General features: G+C 28.2%; 2 long non-coding RNA genes across 5 annotated transcripts; both read left to right on the top strand.

Moving 5' to 3' along the window:
- The first annotated feature begins 3558 nt into the window (after window positions 1-3558).
- Window positions 3559-4794, top strand: LOC145038752 (uncharacterized). The gene is made up of 2 exons (XR_013679541.1): window positions 3559-3787; window positions 4593-4794. It is a non-coding gene; the product is annotated as an uncharacterized LOC145038752 (long non-coding RNA).
- Window positions 4795-8649: 3855 nt separating this feature from the next.
- Window positions 8650-16611, top strand: LOC145042601 (uncharacterized). Of its 4 annotated transcripts, none has more exons than XR_013680693.1 (6): window positions 8650-9115; window positions 9330-9549; window positions 9694-9792; window positions 13721-13757; window positions 14650-14701; window positions 16349-16611. It is a non-coding gene; the product is annotated as an uncharacterized LOC145042601 (long non-coding RNA). The 4 variants fall into 4 exon arrangements; XR_013680692.1 differs by lacking the exon at window positions 16349-16611 and adding an exon at window positions 14951-15112; XR_013680695.1 differs by lacking the exon at window positions 13721-13757 and having other exon boundaries at window positions 8651-9115; window positions 16349-16609.
- The last annotated feature ends 4632 nt before the right edge of the window (window positions 16612-21243 follow it).

Below are 21243 nucleotides of genomic sequence, written 5' to 3'. Positions count from 1 at the left end.
AGAGAGGAGAGGGAATGAGAATTTTTGGTTCTCACTTTTGTAGAAGGGTTGGACGAAACTATGAACCCTTAGGATGGTTTATATAGGTGACTAAGGGAACTAGGATAAGAAAGGTTTCCTTAGATAAGCATTATCCCCTTTTCTTACTCTCTATGGACTCCTAGGTCCTTATTGCCCAAGAAAATCCCTAAAGACCATCTAGAATTTGCCCCCCCTCCTAGGGAGGTTCTAGAATTTGCCAATTCTCCACTTTTGAACATTGTCACCTTTAGTCCTTCCACTTTTAGTTAAACCAATTAATCCTAAATTAATTCCAATTAATTATTATTAATTCATAATTAAATAATACTATTTCTAATTAATATAAAATATTCTCATAGTATATTAATAAATCATTTGTTTTGCTTTCTAATAAATTTATTAACTATATAATAAATTAATAAACCAGTCTCTCTCTCTCTCTCTCTCTCTCTCTCTCTCTCTCTAAAAAGAATTCCAAATAATTTCTAGGTTTGAGGGCAACCTAAAATGACTTCACTAATAATTTAAGATTATATTAATTTAGTTATTGGCTTAGACACCTTATCCAACAAATCCTTCTTCCATATTGCCACCACCTTGTTCTTCAAGATCCTACCTTCTAATGGAGAAATAAGCTTATAAATGATGCCAAGGCTCAAAATAAGTGAGAGGATGTTATATTTTCGAGTTAGAGGCTCAAGAGGGTGGTGGCTCATGATAGGAAGGACCCTTAAGGGGTTAGAGACCTTAAATAAGGTTTAAAATCATGAAATAAAGTTTTTACTCTGCAGTGGTATGCCCAACGTACCTATTACCCGCCACTATCACCCCTTCCACCATTATTCCCACCACCATCCATCACCACCCCACCCACCCTCCCACCACTACCAACACCCTCTTGCACCACTTATCACCACCACCATCCACCTCCACCACCCACCACCACTACCTACCAACCACCACCCATCACCACTAGCACCCACCACCACTAGCCATCACCCCATCACCAACACTTAACACCACCACCACCCACCACCATTACGACCACCCATCACCATTATCACCACACACCACCATCATCCCTACCACCAACCACCACCCACAACCACCGCCTACCAACATCATCACCACCAACCATTTACCACCACCATCCACCACTACCACCATACATCACCACATACTACCACTACCTATCACTACCACCCTCTATATCCTACTCATTAACATTACCACCAACGACGCACTAACCTTCCACCACCCTCGCCACCCCCACGACCACCCACAACCACCATATAACCAACTATCACCCATGACCCCCATCACCTACCACCCATCCACCACTACCAACACCCTCATCTCGACCACCATTACTAACCATCTCCACCAGACGACCACCATCTACTACCTACAACCACCAATACCACATGTGATTAAATGCATAGAAGGATATAAGTCATGTGTGGTTATATGTATTTCATCACATAAATCAGTTGTGATTAAATGCATTGAATAGGATAAATCACATATGATTATATGTATACAATCACATATAATTTATATGGACAATATTCGTTTTTCATTTTTGAGTCACTAGTAGTTCTCATGTATTTAATCACATGTAGTTATAAGTATTTAATCATATATGATTAATGTGCACAAAGATTTGTTTTCACATTCTTGATTTAATAGTTTTTCTCGTATATATAATTACATGTAATCATATATGATTAAATAAAAAGAGAAAAAATATTGAATCGAGAAAATGAAAATGAATATTGTTTAAAAAAATCGTATGTGATTATATACATATAATCACATGTGTTTATATGTATTTAATCACATTTGATTTATGTGGAAAATATTTATTTCTTATTTTCAATTCAATAGTTGGTCTGGTGTCTTTAACCAAATGATATTATATGTATTTAATCGCATATGATTTATGTGGACATTATTTGTTTTCTGTGTTCTTAATTTAATAGTTATTATTGTGTATATAATCACATGTGATATATATATATATATATATATATATATATATATATATATATATATATATATATATATATATATATATATATATAATCACATATGTGATTTATAATTCGAAAATGCGAAAATGAATCATTTCCATATAAATTATATGTGATTAGATACATATAATCAATTTTGATTAAATAGACGGGAACAACTATTGAATCGAGAAAGTGAAAATGAATTTTATCCACATAAATCACATGTGATTAGATACATATAATCAAATGTGATTATATGTATTTAAACACATACGATTTATATTAATATTTATTTTTGCGTTTTCCATTCAATAGTTGGTCTCATGTATTTAATCACATGTAATTATATGTATTTAATCATATATAATTTATGTGGACACAATTTATTTTTACAATCTCGATTCAATAGCTATGCTCATATACTTAATCACATGTGATTATATGTATCCAATCACATATGATTTATATGGATAATATTCATTTTCTCATTTTCGAATTAATAATTTTTGTCATGTATTGAATCAAATGCGATTAAATACATAAATCATATGTAATTATATGGACACTATTCATTTTTTCCATATAAATCATATTTGATTATATGTATTTAATCATCTATGATTTATATGGACAAAAATGAATATTGTCCATATAATTATATAATTACATGTGATTTTATGTATTTAATCACATATTATCTATGTGGGCAAGATTTATTTTCAGATACTTTATTTCCTTGTTCTTTACTTAAAAGTTATTATCGTGTATTTAATCGTATATATGATTAGGTGTGTATAATCAAATACAATTTATATGGATATGATTCATTTTAACATATGGTGGGTGGAGGAGGTGGATGTGGGTGGTGGGTTTAATCTTATGTGATTATATGTATTTAATCACATACAATTTATGTGGATAATATTTTTTTTTTCACATTCTCGGTTCATTAGTTGTTATCGTGTATTTAATAACATGTGATTATATATATTTAACCACATATGATTTATGTAGAGAATATTCATTTTTGTGTCGATTCAATAATTTTTCTGATGTATTTAGTCACACGTGATTATATGTATTTAACCACATGTGATTAATGTGATAAAAAATAACTATTGAATCGGGAATGCGAAATGAATCTTGTCCATATAAATCATATGTGATTAGATATATAATCACATATGGTTATATATATATATATATATATATATATATATATATATATATATATATATATATATATATATATATATATATATATATATATATATATATATATATATATATATATATATATATAGAGAGAGAGAGAGAGAGAGAGAGAGAGAGAGAGAGATATGTTCAAATGTGGATAGACAATTATTGTGTGGATGTATGAATTAATATTGACCAATCATTTCTAATATCAAGATAAGGGTAAATTTGTAATTTTAACTATTAATTAATTTTGGTAATTAAATCATTAATTCATTAATCACTTTTATTTAGGTAAGTTTGTTTAATTATTTGAAACCCTACACATCGATCAAGCCCTAAAAACGTCAAAATTCTTCTTTCTATTCTCTCCGCCTCTTCAGCCGCCTTCCTCCTTCCCCCCACTGTCTGATCAACGTCATTGCTGTAGTGGGAACCCTTGCCGCCAAGGTGTCCACTACCAACACCACCAAGGAGTACCAAGAAATCAGCCGTCTATGTATTGATGGCAGGAACAAAGGATTTGTTTGAAAAGTGATTTTACATGAATGAAGGTACTAAATCATTCTTTACTTCAAGTTTTAAAAAAAAATCAAACATTGTATCCTGTTAAAAGCAAATGATTATGTATTTTAGCTTTTGTTAGTATTTTGTTTTACTCTTGTATGCTATTTTCTTTTTCTACCTCGTCAGCTTTATAGAACTTTCAATTGTTTAATTAATTGTCTAATACATTTTTTATTTTAGATGTTCAAGGAATTGTAAATTGCAATTGAAGATTCGTTGGTTTATTTGGGGGTATCATATTGACAAAAGTTCATTGCTTAATAATTTTATAATATAAGAACTTAAACAATTTCTATGTTCTAGCACTTAATGATTTTATGGCTGGATTTTATAATATTAGAACTTAAGCCCACTTACAGCACTTATATATTTATATCAACCCTGTTCGCATTTTATTTGTGTGAATTGTGTAAATCTTTAATTAATACATAAAATTAGAATGAAAAATATTTAGCACTTATAGCAAAATGAATTAATAATTTGCAAAATTAATTAATAATTTGCATTTCATAGGATTTGATGAGGGGTCAATCCCTCTTAGCACTTTCTTTGGTGAGGGGTCATTATGCTAGAATTGAATCCAGTTCTGTCGGAATACAATCACGAATTTCAATTATGCTGGGATGAAATCATGATATTTCATCATTAATTTGTGTATTTTCTACAATTCTTGGTTATGGATTTTGGTGCAATTCACAGTTCTCCACATTTGTACAAAAGACTTTAGTTTTTTATTTTTCATTTGCTAATGTATTATTGGGTTTTAAACTACAATTGGATTTGGTTTCACAGATGCATGAAGAACAGACTGCATAATTAAAAGTGATTCTCAGCAATAATGTTGTTTTAAAATGTATTAATGTCTTTGTTAGATATGATTTTTTTTTCAATATTTACCCGTTCTTAGTTTTATTCTTTAACAATAAATGTAGTTTTTAGCGGTTGTTACCAATATTCTTTATGAATTAGTGTAATTTTTGTTTTTCTTCTTCAATTAATGGTTAAAGAATTTGTTATTTTTCAAAAAGTTCATTCTGTCAAAATATTTATTCTGTCAGAACATTTATTCTTTTATGGTTCAAGAATGTTTCAAGATACTCATAAACATAGTTCGTTAGAATGAACCGAAAAAAAAAAGAATTATTATCTATTAAAATCAGATTTTTCAAACTAAGAGAATTAATTCCCCCTAAAAATCCAAAATTTTCTTTTTTAATTGTATTTTAATTGACTATAATATCCATATACTAAAATTTATCTGATTATATAGTACATGATATCTTATAGTAATATTATAGACTCTCAACTAATGACCATTTATTCTATTAATTTATTGGTCCAGAATTATCTTTACGATCATACAATAGATGTCATCAATATTATAACCTAGCCCTATATATATATATATATATATATATATATATATATATATATATATATATATATATATATATATATATATATATATATATATATATATATATATATATATATATATATATATATATATATATATGAGACGACCTAATTTTGTGAGACCGTGAGACGCATTTTTTTATTTTTTTTTTATTTTTTTTAGTTAATTCAAGTTCCGAAAATAATATTTAAAAAAATGAATTTTTGGATTTTTCCATTTATTTTGCATTTTAAAATTATTTTTTAGAATATGTCAGTGTAATATATTCTATTAGAATGTTTCATGTATTTTTCAAAAAAAATGGAATTTATTTTTTATTTTTTTAGTTAATTCAAGTTCCGAAAATAATATTTAAAATAATAATTTTTAGATTTTTCCATTTATTCTGCATTTTAAAATTATTTTTTAGAATATGTCAGTGTAATATTCTATTAGAATATTTCACTTATTTTAAAAAAACGGATTTTTTTTTTATTTTATTTAGTTAATTCAAGTTCCGAAAATAATATTAATTTTTTTTTTTGAATTTTTTCATTTATTTTGCATTTTAAAATTATTTTTAGATTTGGTCTCACGGTTTCACAAAATTAGAATGATCTCAAATGAACCTGAATATATATATATATATATATATATATATATATATATATATATATATATATATATATATATATATATATATATATATATATATATAAACACACATGATTTATATAGAAAATATTTATTTTCAGTTTTTATTCAACAGTTGGTCTTCTGTATTTAATAACATATGATTAAACATATTAAAGTAAAATTATCATAATTTTTTTATTATTAAAAATAATATTGTTTTATTAGTTTTTACAAATATTGACATATGATAGTTTTTATATATTATTAACTTCGTTGCAATTGTAATATACAATACAATTAAAATTTAAAATTAAATTAATCTAATTTTATTAATTATAAAATAATATTGTTTTGTTATCATGAACCAAAAAAATGCTCGAATATGTGTAGGCAAAATGAGATTTATAAAAAAAGTAAGTGTCTAAAATCAAAATATGTACAATAATATGTCAATCAATTAGGTGTATTAAATAATGTTAACAATTCCAATAAAATCACTTTTTAGAAAACATAAGTAAAGAAATTGATTACTAATAAAAGAATAGTTAAAATTTAGAGCAAAGTGTGTATTCTAACTTCATGAAGCATCTATTATAATTTATAATGTTTCCAAGACAAACCAACATATATTTTGACAAAATCACAACTGTATCATAGTATAGTATACGATTACATTAGCATTTTAAACATTATATCTTACTTGTATTATCATATATTCCAATTATTCCACTTTATAATGTTTTCAAGGCAAAACAACAATATCTTTGATAAAATCACAAACCAGCTCAAAGTATAAAGATTACATTAACATTTTAAACATCATATCTTAAAATACACCATCTGTAAAAAAAATTTGAATAGTCAATATTATTCGATTTCGGTAAACCCACATAATGGAGCATAATTTATGAAAGTTTCCTTCAATAACATGCTCCATTAGACCATTTTAATCCAAATCTTTAGTATACATCCAAATTATCTTCATTAAAAAAAATGAAGCCTTAATCTTTAAACTTAAAACATCAACTAAATGAATAAAGTAATAAAGAATAGTTATACTTTTTGAATTTGGATTAGACTCACCAAGAATGTGATTTTAAGACGTATATCATGAAGAAATCATACATCCTCTTCTATTTTTCGCTTTTATTGATGTGATATATAATTCGAATAGATAAATTCCCATGCATTACGCAATATAAAAGAATATTGTTAAAATGTTGAAATATATATGTTATTTAAAATTGTTATCTTATTGATATTAACTTTGACATAATATATATTACACTTATTTTAGATCTAATCTCAATTATTCGGAACAATATTATCCAATAAAATATACACGTAGTTTGCGTATAAATAAAATTAAATATAATAATCTTGATTAGTGTTATCTCTAGAAAGTGTTATGATTGATTAAATTAAAGTTTTACTTATATGACAATATTTTGATTTCGATGTTTATTTTAAATATAATAGTACTAAATGTAAGAACATCTTGGATGGATGACCATTTATTTTAGAGATTTTTTGTATCGACTCATCAATTATTTCCATTTAATAGCATATTTAATAGCATTGAATTTGATATCTTTTGTATATGTATACCAACCACTTAATATATATTGGGTAATCAATATACTATAACACTTTATATATCTAACCCCTTTTAATTTGATCATATTTTATTTTTACCACTTTAATTATAATTTAATTTTAAATATTTTCTATTTATTTAACTGTATAATTATTTCTATCATAGTTTTTTGTTCATAAAATGTTTATATATTAATTTCTAATGACAACGTTAATTTAAAATATTTCATACTAAAATATAATATGTTTAAAAAACAACAAAGAAATGGTTGTATGAAATATTTTAGATAGATGAAAATCAATAAGCAAAATTCATTAAAAAAAATTATAGAAAAAGGTTGACCATTGGAGGGGTCACTTAAATAGAGGTCAAAATAATTAGAATAATAACATGACAAAAATATTAAGTGATAGATTAGGTTTACAATTGAAGATGCTTTAAGGTTACATAATTTATATTTTGATTTTATTATTATTTATATTTATTGTTCATAATTTTAAAACTATTCTTTTATATATATATATATATATATATATATATATATATATATATATATATATATATATATATATATATATATATATATATATATATATATATAAAAGTTCCTAAGAAGTTGGCAAAATTGGCTCCCTATTTATTTGGGTATCTTCAATTCGGTAAGCTGTTGTTTTTTTAATAAATATGGTCAATGTCTTTACCTGTTTGTATATGTTCATCTTTCTTTTATTGGTTTTTCATATATTAGTCATTTTGATATACATCCGTGGTCAATGGGAATTTACTGTATTAATCTTTATATTAATAAAAGAGTAGTTCTTTTGCCATGTGTCACCATATTAGACATTGTAATTAATATGATGTTATTTGTCAATCTATTGATTCTCCATTTCAATTTTTAAATTTTTAAATTTAATTTTCTTATTTTAATTACATTAAATTAATAACATTCGAATAAAAAATAAAATAAAATTTATACAAATTATAATAAAATAAAATTTATACAAATTATAAGATGATATAATTTTATGTATTTATTTGAATCAACGATTATAATTTTATATATAACTAAAAATATGTTTTCTTAATTAATAAGTTGTTTAAAATAATTAATTAATAATTTTAAGTTTTTACTTAAAAAACCTAATTAATTTTGTAGCCGGATTATAAACTAGTTAATTAATTAATAAATTGTTTTATAAACACGTTTTTACGAGGCTTGAAATCAAAGCAGGACCGATTTTTACCGACCTTCTCTTCCAATCAGCTGCTAAGAGAAGCCACATGTTCTCCGATGTCGCCACCACTTATAGCATTTCAGGATCTAAATGACTAAATCCCCAACTGCCATTATTCCACTTCCGCTATTCCCACCACTTTGTTTTTTCTTTCTATTTGCCCTAATCCTGGTAATCGCACCGATAATTCATCTAGAATCCCCTGCCACTCCACCACCACCTACACTCGACTGCCGACTTGCTTCCTTCTTCAAAGAACCCAAGAATCGGTGGTGATTTCACGATCGCAAAGGCCACTGCCATCGCCAATGATCTGCTTCGATTTCCGGATCGGTGTAGAGGGTGAGCCATATGCCAACCACCACTTCTCATCTCACTTACCATCTTACTCTCCCACCTTCAACTTCCCATCGATCTGGAAGCATCGATTTACGATTTATTGTTCCAGGTATGTAACCGATTTGAACTATCCATTGATTTAAACTCATTTAGTGAGTGTATGTATGTTCGTAAAACCGGAACCGGTGATGGGATGGAAAGAAATTCAATGTCTAGTTGTTTTTTAGATTTTCAATTTTTGGTCTCGGTCTCCACCGTCGATGAATTTAGGTTAAAGTTGGGTTTACTTTCACTATTTATGAATTTTCTGATTTTGGTCTCAGATACGTATTCGATTCCTAACTTCCACTATGGATTGCTTGCCCCTTTAACAACACCGGCTTGCAAATATGCTCTATGTTTCCATTTTTAAGCACACCATTGTAGAAAAGTTGAGGTTTCATAAGTGAACTTTGAGAACTAAAATCATGAATGGTGCGACGAGAATATAGAAGTGAGAAGATTGATTATCCTAAATCGTGGGAGGTGTCAATGGAACTGCAAGTATGGATTCTATCCTGCAACTTCCAATTATAACAATTATAAGTCGTCACATTACATTAAATTCCATCAAGTTAACTTCTTCTCTAAGTTTTATTCCGTCTATTAATTTGTTGAATTTATGACTATCGAATCCTTTGTTGGCAGAATAATGTGTCATTGAGAGTAAAGAAAGGCAGATATGACATTCTTATAAAATTTTGTTGTCCCTGCTTCTTTGCACACCAATCTTATTTTCTTAATTTGGTAAGTTTATTCTCTTATCTCCTTTTCATTTGTTAATTTTTGCTAATATTTATGTTTTATTATATGAAATAGCTATCTTGATCTAATGAAATATTTATTTTCCTGTTGTTATTTCCATTGTTTGTAGTTGTTGGTCATATGACAATGACATTGATTTTTACTTGACTTGCACCATTTTGCTCATCGTCTTATTGTCTTTATTGCAAATCCAGTCGATTTTATCCTTTAAATATTTTCCCCCTGAATAATCAATATAACTGAAGGAGTGTATATGGTGGACGGTTATTGATCCACAATTTACGTCAACTATCGTATGGGTTGACTTTAAAACTCAGGTGTATTTTTTTTTTTTTTTTTTTTTTCGGGATGATTGCATACTGTTTATGTTTTTAGAGCCTTTGATGTTCCTATGTGATTTCTTCACGCCTTCTGTCGCATTTTATAAAACAAAACATTGTTACATTTACCTATTTTTTTTTTTTTCTTTTTGCATATTCACAATTGCATTATGAAGATTTAATCCAAAATATAAGCTTAAGCTCGCTTTGAAGAAGAAAATGAAGTTGAATGGACTCGCTTTCCGACTCAAATCATATGCTATCAACTCGGTTTTGACATTGGTGTTGTTGTAGCAGTTAATGAAATCATTATTCTTTTATCTAATTTATCATTTATTTTATTCGTTTAAAATCAGAAAACCACATACAATGGGTAAAACTGTAAGTTAGATTAAAAATGATCTGCAAAATAAATTTATTTTGTATAAACAAATTTAACTTAGATTAAAAATGATTTGCAAAATAAATTTATTTTGTATAAACAAATAGTTCATGAAAGAATATCTATAGAGAATAAACTGAACAAAAATTTCCACATCTAACCACGCAACGCTGGGTCACTCACCTAGTCTAGGTTTACAATATTTAAATTTTTTTTAACTACTTTAAACCTTTATTAACTACTTTCAAAAAAAGTATTTGAATACAATTTGAAGTTTATTTAACACTTTGATTTATATTTTGAATTTAACATAATATTTAAACTAACAAATAAGCCTACAATGTTTAATTTAACATTTCATTTTAATGTTATTTCTAACAATTGTTATGATCGATTAATTTAAAATTTACTTATGTGATCATCTTTTAAATTCGATTATGATGTTTAATTAAAATATAATCCTTTTAAAGATAACATTGTATAATTTATAATTTGTTGCTAATAGTTTTTCTGATTATTATTCATTAATTTTAAAACAATTATATATATATATATATATATATATATATATATATATATATATATATATATATATATATATATATATATATATATATATATATATAAAAGCTCGATGAACCTCACCAAGGATTAAATCGCGATTGCCTTCAAATGTAAGCTTAGCACCCTCAACTCAGCTGCTAATTGCTGTCACTATACCAGACCAACTATCAAGAAAAGATGATGATAGTAACAATGCCATCACTTCATATTCAAATTTAATATCAGCCGACATAAACCTTGATAGGATTGAATAAAGTTCATTAACATGATTAGTCATTGAGCTACCCTCCTTCATCTTCAAATTTACCAATTGTCGAATCAAGTGAACCTTGTTCGCTACTGAAGGTTTTTCATACATGTTAGATAGTTCCTTGATCAACTCATGAGTAGTCTTCACATTGAGAATGGTGTATGCTACATTCTTTGCTAAGGATAATCTCACCACACCAAGTATCTTCTGATCTAACAATTCTCAATCCTCCCACTTCATTTCTTCATGTTTACTTTTGGACAATGGTTCATGTAAATTCTTTTAGTAGAGGAAATCTTTGATTTGCATTTTCTAGAAACTGTAATCGTGCCCATTGAATTTGTCGATATTAACTCTCCCATATTCAACCATAGATCTTATACTAGTTTGTTGGGTGACAAAAAAACAAGTTAAGCACTTTAGACAAATATCAAAACAAACTTCAGTGAATTTTCAGAAATAAAAATTCTGAAAATGTAAATCAAATGAACACAATTTATAACGTGGTTCAATCAAGGTGACCTACATCTATAGGCGTACGAGAGAGAGGATTTTATTAACTTCCAAGAACAAATACAATCACACAAAAAGGTTACATCTTACTTGATCTCTCAAAACAAGAGAATCTCTCTTTCTTACTAATTACTCTAAAGGAGTGATCTCAACCTCACAATGATTACTCTCTTGAAATTTCAGCGCATATACAATGATGAAGATATAAGTCTATTTATACTTTAGGGATCAGACTTAAAACCGTAATAGGCCAAACCTATTGGCCCATAGGCCCATGAATGGTGACAACTTATCATATTCCGGCATGCAACATCTTCTGGAACATTCATTCATGTCATACAACCTATGAGCATCAACAACACACATGATGGACCACCTTGACCATAGTGGAGCATCATGATGCATAAGTGGCACATCATGAACACTAATGATCTAACATCCATCATGGTGGCACAACATGGTGTATTTCTTGAGTATGATCATCTTCTAAGCATATGTGGATCAACATAATCAAACAAAGGAATCAAGATGGCTCATCATGTACCAAGATGCTCCATGATGGCACAACATCTCCTCCATGGTGCAAGTTCCCTTCTTGATGGAACAACAACATCTTCATATCTGAATATCTCCTTGGCTCAACATCACCTTGGCGCAACTTCATACATGATGACTCATCATGCCATTATTTGGCACAACTGCCTTCTACTTGGCGCAACACGATGCTTTATGTTGCTCCAAATGATCCAAGTTCTCCTTGTTGCTCCAAGTGCTCCAAGTTTCTCTATGTTGCTCAAAGCCAGTCCAAGTTGCTCCAAACTACTCCAAGTTTCTCCAAACCTCCTTAGGAAGATTCGTGCCTTTTTCACTTGATCTGTTCCTTTGTCAGATGATCCAAAGCCATCTCAGATGATCCGTTCCTTTATCACATGCTCCATGAACCTCAATCGCTCCATTGAGTTCTAAGTGCTCCAAAATGAACTCAAATTGGTTCATCCAAGTGCTCCACTTGATTCTGAGTGCTCAATGTCGGACAAGACTTCACACTTCAACATGTGACAACTTCGACATGAAGGTATTCATGTGCCCTTCCATGGTTGCTTTCGATTGTGGATGCTCACATCTCCATTGTTGATATCCTGGCCACCTTTATCGAATCCATTTCAACCATCCTTTTATTAGAACTCCTATGATTAGGTAACTTTTATATGGTTGTTGTCAACATCACCAGAGCCTGTTTGCATAATTATTGATCCCATAAAGTTTTCTAAATGAGAATTCTATCAAATTGGTTCTTTAATCTTTACTTTTAATCCTTACAACATATGATGGGTTATATATTTATCTTTTCCAATAGATTTTGGAAAATAGAAATTACATAATAGATTGTTTATTGTTTCTTATATAAGACACATGATCCCTTTTCATTTTCACTAAATGTCACATTGATGAAGTGCTACATGGATATTGATTTCTGATTTGTGCCTATATTTATGATTGCTTGATACAAAATGCTCTCATTTAGCAAATAATTCAAGCTATTTCTAATGTTAAAAGGTCACCCAATTTAAAATTTATTGATGTAAAATCCATATCTAAGTGATGCTTTTTTTATGGACTGATGGTAGATGATATAGTAATCAATTCAATCCATTTCTAATGTTAAAATGTCACCCAATTTAAAAGTTATTGATGTAAAATCCATATCTAAGTGTTGCCTTCCGGTGTTTGGGTTTTGGAGAGCATAAATCTTGGATATGGATTGATGGTATATGATATAGTAGTAAGTGGTCCTTCTCTTACTCTTATTGGATCCTCCTTGCTCTATGTACATATGTAAATGTGGTTCGGTAGTTAAAATTTACGTGTTGTTCTTTTCAGCAACTGAAACTTATGGTTATAAAGATGGAGATTTTATGTAAGTGCATTTCATGTGATACAATTTTGTTTCCATCTTTTCATAAAGTGAAATTTTAATGATTTGGGACTTTTGAAAAATGTCTGATGCTTCTCCTGGTTAATCATCTTGGTTGTTTACTCAACAAGAGGATGTGGATGAGGTTCTTTTTTTTTGGGGGAAAAAACCATTTTACTTTAAGGATATATAAATTTAAAGGATTTAGAATGGGAGATTGCTTCGGCTACACATTTGGTTGACAAAAAGGACGGAAATGGATTCCATCGAATTCCCCAAAATCTATATTCAAAGGATTTCATCATTCCTAGGGAAGAATTGAAATTCAAGTTTTTATTTTTTCATTAAAAAGACCAAATAATATTATTTTTTCAATCTTGCATCATTATACAATTATATATATATATATATATATATATATATATATATATATATATATATATATATATATATATAGAGAGAGAGAGAGAGAGAGAGAGAGAGAGAGAGAGAGAACTGTATAATGGTGCAAGATTGGAAAAATAATATTTGTGTTGTAAGCATAAATTATTTTTTCTATTTGTAGCTATCTCCATTATATTTATAGTTAATTATTGTGTTAAATAATTTATTTTTCTTCATAAGTCACTTTTAATGTCATATTACTTTATTTTAATGTTTAGTAATGGAGGTAGCTACAAATAGATAAGTTTATATTTCTTTCTAATACGTAATTTACCTTGTGATCCTTTTTTTGTCCATTGTTATTTTATGGTTTAGTTTAATTCTCACATGTTATGTCCATAGCAGCACAATCTGATATGTCTTATCAAGGTTGTCCACCTGAGCCTATGTTATACGAAGAAGCTTCCTTAACTGACTCTTTTAATGCAAAATTGGTGATTATCTTCGATAGGTTGAAGTATCTTTGCAATATTGGTGGCCTCTCAAGAAACACGAGAGCTTAAGTAAGAATTAATTTTTGGTTTGCAATGCTAATTTTAATTTTTTTTTAACTTGTTTATATTCTAAGTTGTCTCTTAATTTAATTAACATTTTATTTATGATCAATAACATATTTATGTGATTTATTTGCGGAAAAGAAATTAGGACCTTTACTTTGGCATATAACTTCACAGTTTATAACCAATTCTTCTTTATCTCCTCATTTGTGTTTTTTTTTTTTTTTTTTTTTTTTTTTTTTTGGAAATTATAAGAATGTTGATGGTGCGTTCGGGAAGTAACGGGTTTTGATATCTACATCAATATTGAAGGTCTTTTTTCACTAAGTAGGTGTTGTAATCCAATGGTTGAGTTCGGTTGCATTTTCTGTTTTTTAGCTTTATAATGTATATATGTGGAAATTTATAGTTTTGGTTTATTGCTATTTTCAACTTCTGAAGTTCGAGTTAATATTCACTTGGAATGATTCAAGGAAATTATGAAGGTTCTTTAAAAAATGTAACTTTACTTATCTTCACGAACTAATGAAAATGGGTGACAAAGCACTCAAAGAGTATCGTTGTAAATAGGTAAATAATTTCACAACCTAATTTATACATCATGTTCTTTTGTTTCTTCCTTTTGATCCTGAAATTTGTTCATCTGGCTTCTTAATGAATAATATTTATTAATCAGGTAGTCAGTTATTATTCGAGAGCTGATATTATCAAAAAGATATATCAAAATTGGAATTTTTATTGAAAGATGAAACATGAGAATTATTTTGAAGAAAAAAAGTTCCTTTAAATTATAATATTTTTATTAATACCATTTTTCGTTCCTTCAATTTTTACTATTTTCTTAAATGGATGTCATTAGGATTTAGTTGTTGATTTAGTTGTTAACCTTTGGTAACTTAACAGTCGAGGTAGATTCTTCATTTTACCTTCGGTTAATGGCGAGGATCATCTACTTGACCTCTGAAGTACCACAAATGATAAAAAAAAATAGTTAAAGAGACAACTATGAAAATATAGTTCAACAGACAAAACAATAAACATCTTGGGGACATAAGTAATTTGAACCATACCACAAGGAACAATATTGTAATTTAGTGAAAATTATTTTGTATTGGTTATATGGCAACATGTTTGTAGTGTCTTGACTAAATCTTGAGTTTAACGAGTTTTTAAAGGATCTTATCTACCTTTTAAGTACACTTTATGTTCTTATTTTGATACTAAGTATTTTTCTTTTCTAAAAGTAAACCAAAATGTTTTCCTTCTTCTAAAAAACACTACACTTTGTTTAATTTAAATTTTTAGGTAATAAACTTAAATTTTACAATTTTAAGATAACACTTTCAAAATTTTGTATTTTGGAGTTTATCGTGTGTTATTTGTTTATAAAAGAAACAAAAAAAATGGGGTTTCCCAGGTAATAATCATTATGCTTGCGGTTAAATACGTAAGATTTGAATAAAGGGAACACACTTTATTCTTTCTACTAGTATAGGCAATGAACTTTACTTTTTATGCGTATAAAAAAGTTTTGTACATTGCCCATTTTAAACTTAGAATAAAATACGATGCTATTTACTACATACCCATAAAAAAAGGTTGCCATTTTCTAACATATAGTTACTAAGGTATGTACTTTTGACATATTGCAAGAGGAAGAAGGCCATAATTAGAGAAATATAAGGCTTCTTTGAAACAGAGTTAAAAATCATTTGGATTTCAACACGTGATGGCATCTCACAGGCATCGACATGAAGCCTTGTTAGCTGGAATATGTGGTGAAATACCAATGCACATTTATATTTTTATCGTGTATGTAAATAGGTGAATTGCAGATAATAGCAACATACTTTACTATGGCTATTAATTCAGGCAATATACTATTGTTTCACACAAAAGCAACATCTTTCAACCGCCACATTTGCGGGGGAATGCTTCTAGTTTAGTATTATTAACTTCTTGTTCTACGTTTACAATATTTATTTTGAAAAATATTATATAAATAAAATGTTTTTAATTCTATTCAATATTTTGGATTTAACATATTATTTAAATTAACAATATGGTATATTATAATAATCATTTTAAAAGTCTTTCAATAATATGATAGGAAAAATGGAAATTAGTATTATTAACATGTGGTTTAACATTTACAATATTTAGACGTATTTAATTAGGGATAATGACTTGAAAAGATAACGAACTTTCGACTTTGTTCACATCTAGTCACTAAACTTTTTTTCGTTATCTATTTGCCATTGAACTATTAAAACTGTTCACATTTTACCCTTATGACCGGCTGTTACCGGTCATAAGGGTAAAATGTGAACAATTTCAATAGTTTAGTGGCAAATAGATAACGAAAAAAAGTTTAGTGACTAAATGTGAACAAAATCGAAAGTTCGTTTCCCTCTAAAAAGTTCAATGGCTAAATGTGAACAAACTTCCTGTTGTATTATGTTTTAGCAAATTATTTATTTTTGTTTAATTGTAGCAACATTTGTTGATGAAGAAATCTATGAAATAAAAATACAAAATGTAACATCCGGATTTCCATGTATCATAATTTAAGTATTTTTCTTTTGAGTTAAGAAGAGAGACTAGATGAGTTGACGTCTCAACTCGTCGAGTAAGGTTGCGACTGATGACTCAGATTAATGAATGGACTCAAAGAGTCGGCGAGGCGACTCGACGAGTCCGCGTTGTTGGCAGAAACCATAAATCTTTGGGCCCGAGCCATATTTAAAGGCACTTATGGCCTTCAATTGCGACTACCTTTCCCATAAGTGAGAACCCTAGCGAGCTTGAGTGTGTAGAGTGAGAGGAAGAGCTATCTTGATCTTTTTGGTGTGATTTTGCAAGAAAGGAGAAGAGTTCCAGCAAGAGGGATCAAGGAATGTTATTGTTCTGAGTTATTCAAACAAGGAGCTTCATTATGAGGTACAAAAATGAACCCCTTTCCTTCCCTATTGTGTAGATTCCATTTTGGGGCTAGGGCTTGAATCACTTCATCTTTGGGGTTTTGAATGCCTCAAACTCTTCTTGCAAGTTTGTGTTATAGATCTGGACCATTCTAGGTCCAGAGAACCAAGAATATGAAGCTTTAGTAGAGTAATCCTTGGGGTTTGAAGTTAGGAATCTGGACCCTTCTAGGTCTAGAGAGCCGAGAATATGAAGCTGTAGTAGAGTAAACCATGGGGTTTGAAGTTAGGAAGCATTTATGGGATTTTTATGGTATACATAGTTACTTTCATCTTACACATAAATATAAAGTATTTTATATAAATTACGTGCTATGCGTGCATATTATTTGAATACTTGTTGTCTATGCTGGATGAATGATTTTATACATGTTTTAAAAATTTTAAATGGTATATTTATTTTATATCTACAAATATGTTGTGGATGAAACATGTATAGATGAAATAGTTGGTGTGTGATGAAATAAAATGATGAGAGATAGGTGATGATAGAAAGGTGATGATAATTAGGTAAATAGATGATGATGAGTAGGTGATATAGGATGAAATGAGATACCATAACCTTAACCGACAATGTGGCGATGTAGTCATCTACCAGAATATAGATGGCGACCACGGACTATTCTAGACAACCCAGTGGAAACACCAATCGGCCCATAACCTGTAGGTGATGAATTACGAGTTCATACGATGTTGTAACTACGTATTCATGCGATGATACTCTAACCCCTTAATATGAATTACGAGTTCAGACGATGTTGTAACTACGTATTCATGGGATGTCATAAATTCCGCATGCCAAACCAATGGTCATAATTCACATCAGTGAGAATGGTTCATTTTTTGTGGAAATTTTGATTTTTTATTTTGGAAAATGTCAAACCATTGGTTTTTTTTATTTTGGTTTCGGTTTTTTTTTTTTAATATATATATATATATATATATATATATATATATATATATATATATATATATATATATATATATATATTATTTAATAGATTTTTTCATCAACAAATGTTGCTACAATTTAACAAAAATAAATAATTTGCTAAAACATAATACAAGAGGAAGTTTGTTCACATTTAGTCATTGAACTTTTTAGAGGGAAACGAACTTTCGATTTTGTTCATATTTAGTCACTAAACTTTTTTTCGTTATCTATTTGCCACTAAACTATTGAAACTGTTCACATTTTACCCTTATGACTGGTAACAGCCGATCATAAGGGTAAAATGTGAACAGTTTCAATAGTTCAATGTCAAATAAATAACGAAAAAAAATTTAGTGACTAAATGTGAAAAAAATCGAAAGTTCATTACCCTTTCAAGTCATTATCCCATTTAACTATTTTGAAAAATAGTATTTGAATAAATGTTTTTAAGTTTATTTAATATTTTGGAATTAACATAAGATTTACATTAACAAATCAGTGTAGTATAATAATCATTTTAAAAGTCTATCAAGAATAAGATAATATTTTTCATTTAATAACATATTTTAAATTAATAGATTAATTATATTAAATTGGAAATTGAAAAGTAATGGAGGTCTCAAATGCATAATATGCTAGGAAAAATATTTCCTTTATATTATAGTACTGGGCGAATCATCGCGCGTTGCATGCGAATATAATTATTTAATTAAAATAATAACTTTTAACATATTGCAATTTAGTATTTTTATGTGAAAAACCAATGTCAGTAGCAAAACAAATCCAATGGTTAACCCATTAGTTTTATTAACTTTAATAAGTTTTATATCATTGGTTATTTTACTATTAATTGATAATTTTATAGACCATTTTATGTTGTGTAAATTGTATATCAAATGTATGTTGATTTCTATAAATAACAAATAATAAAGTATTATAAAAAATACTACAATTTTTGATGATTTTATAGACCGATTTAAGTTGGGTAAATTATATATAAAACGTATGTTCATTTGTATATAAAACAAATAACAATTATTATGGAAAAGTATTTTATATTTTAATAACATAAAAACACTACAACATCTACTATAACATTACATCAAACAAAACTTATTAAACACTTATAAATTATTCAAAATCAATATTTAGAAATCAAGATACATCTGATATATATACATATTTTTATAAAACAAATCACGTTGAAATAACCACTGATTCGGTAAAATTCATGTTTCAACTCTTTCATTTTTAATAATATAGTTAAACTGTCTGTAGAAAATAGAAAATAAAAAGACATTGTATATTAATAACCATAACTTAAAAAACCTATTGAATATAATGAAAAATAAAAAGGCATCATGCATTAAAGTAGATTTGAAATGATAATTACATTTAAACTAGGGAAGAATCCCGCGTTGCGGGTTTGGATCCATAAAAGAAACTCTTAAGTTGAATTTCAACATTTGACTATGGCAGTGTTGTCATGAGCTATAAAATTCATACACAGATAAAAGCGACCAAAAGGATGCAGACAAAAGCCTTCAAAGTTTTTTAATCCGTTTGCATTTATTATTGCTAATTGCATAAACAAATAAATACAAAATTCCGACAATTAGGAACATTGCTTCCTTTTGGAATTCCTTCTTAGTTGATTGCTATTAAGAAGCATGAAATATTAGTTAAATAGGTCAACATTGATAACTCTGTAGTTATACAATCTTCCAAATGAATGTCATTAGTCATTTAGATAACATGGAGATATAATAAATAAAATATACTAATGTTTATAATGGGGCCTTAATAGTTAGTTTTGTCGATAAATTGAAATAAATTGGAAAAAACATATGACTTCCATGTTCTGTTTACATCCGTACAAACAATTTTACTCTTCAACTATCAATGATATTTACTGTATTAATAACCAAAAAATGGAAAATGAACCTAATAGCAATGTATTTTGGTCAATGCAAAGTACGTTGCTATTTAGGACTTTTTACTCCAAAAATTGGAAAATGCACCTAATGGCAATGTAGTTAGGTTTTTGGAAAAAAATCAAAAGAAATTAAAAAAAAATAGGAAAAAAATGTGTAAATGCAAAGTACATTGCTATTTACTTCATTTACTATATGAATATGGAAAATGCACTGAATGGCAATCTACTTTGGTGTTTGGTAAAAGAGTCATATAAAAAATGCAAGGTGCATTGCTATTTAGTGGATTTACCACCTATATATAGAAAGCGCACCAAACAGAAATTGTAAAGTACCATATTGTCTCTATCATATCAAGTTGAATAATAACATATTAAATTACCATTTCCTCCTCATCTTTCTGACTCTTTATGACATATAAAGGCTACTCGCTAACCATCTTTTCAAGTTCATCGTTCATTATGAATCCTTCTTGTAGCTTCGCTAGAGCTGCTTCTATGAGATCTTGGACCTCTCGGATATTAAAGTAATTTAAAAACAACAAAAAATAAGAAATATAAATCAAAGTAAGAAATAACTTTTTAAAAAATAAGTAAAAAAAACAGTTTTTTTTTTTCTTCTGAAAATAGTTACTGAAATCACAAATGGCTAAGCTCACATGCTAGATACTACCCTCATGATTTCATATAATTGGGTTGC

Source organism: Lactuca saligna, chromosome 4 (assembly GCF_052625555.1).
Source record: "Lactuca saligna cultivar CGN05327 chromosome 4, ASM5262555v1, whole genome shotgun sequence".
NCBI lineage: Eukaryota > Viridiplantae > Streptophyta > Magnoliopsida > Asterales > Asteraceae > Lactuca > Lactuca saligna.
The sequence above is the reverse complement of the archived record's forward strand: the minus strand, read 5'-3'. Positions and strand labels throughout refer to the sequence as shown.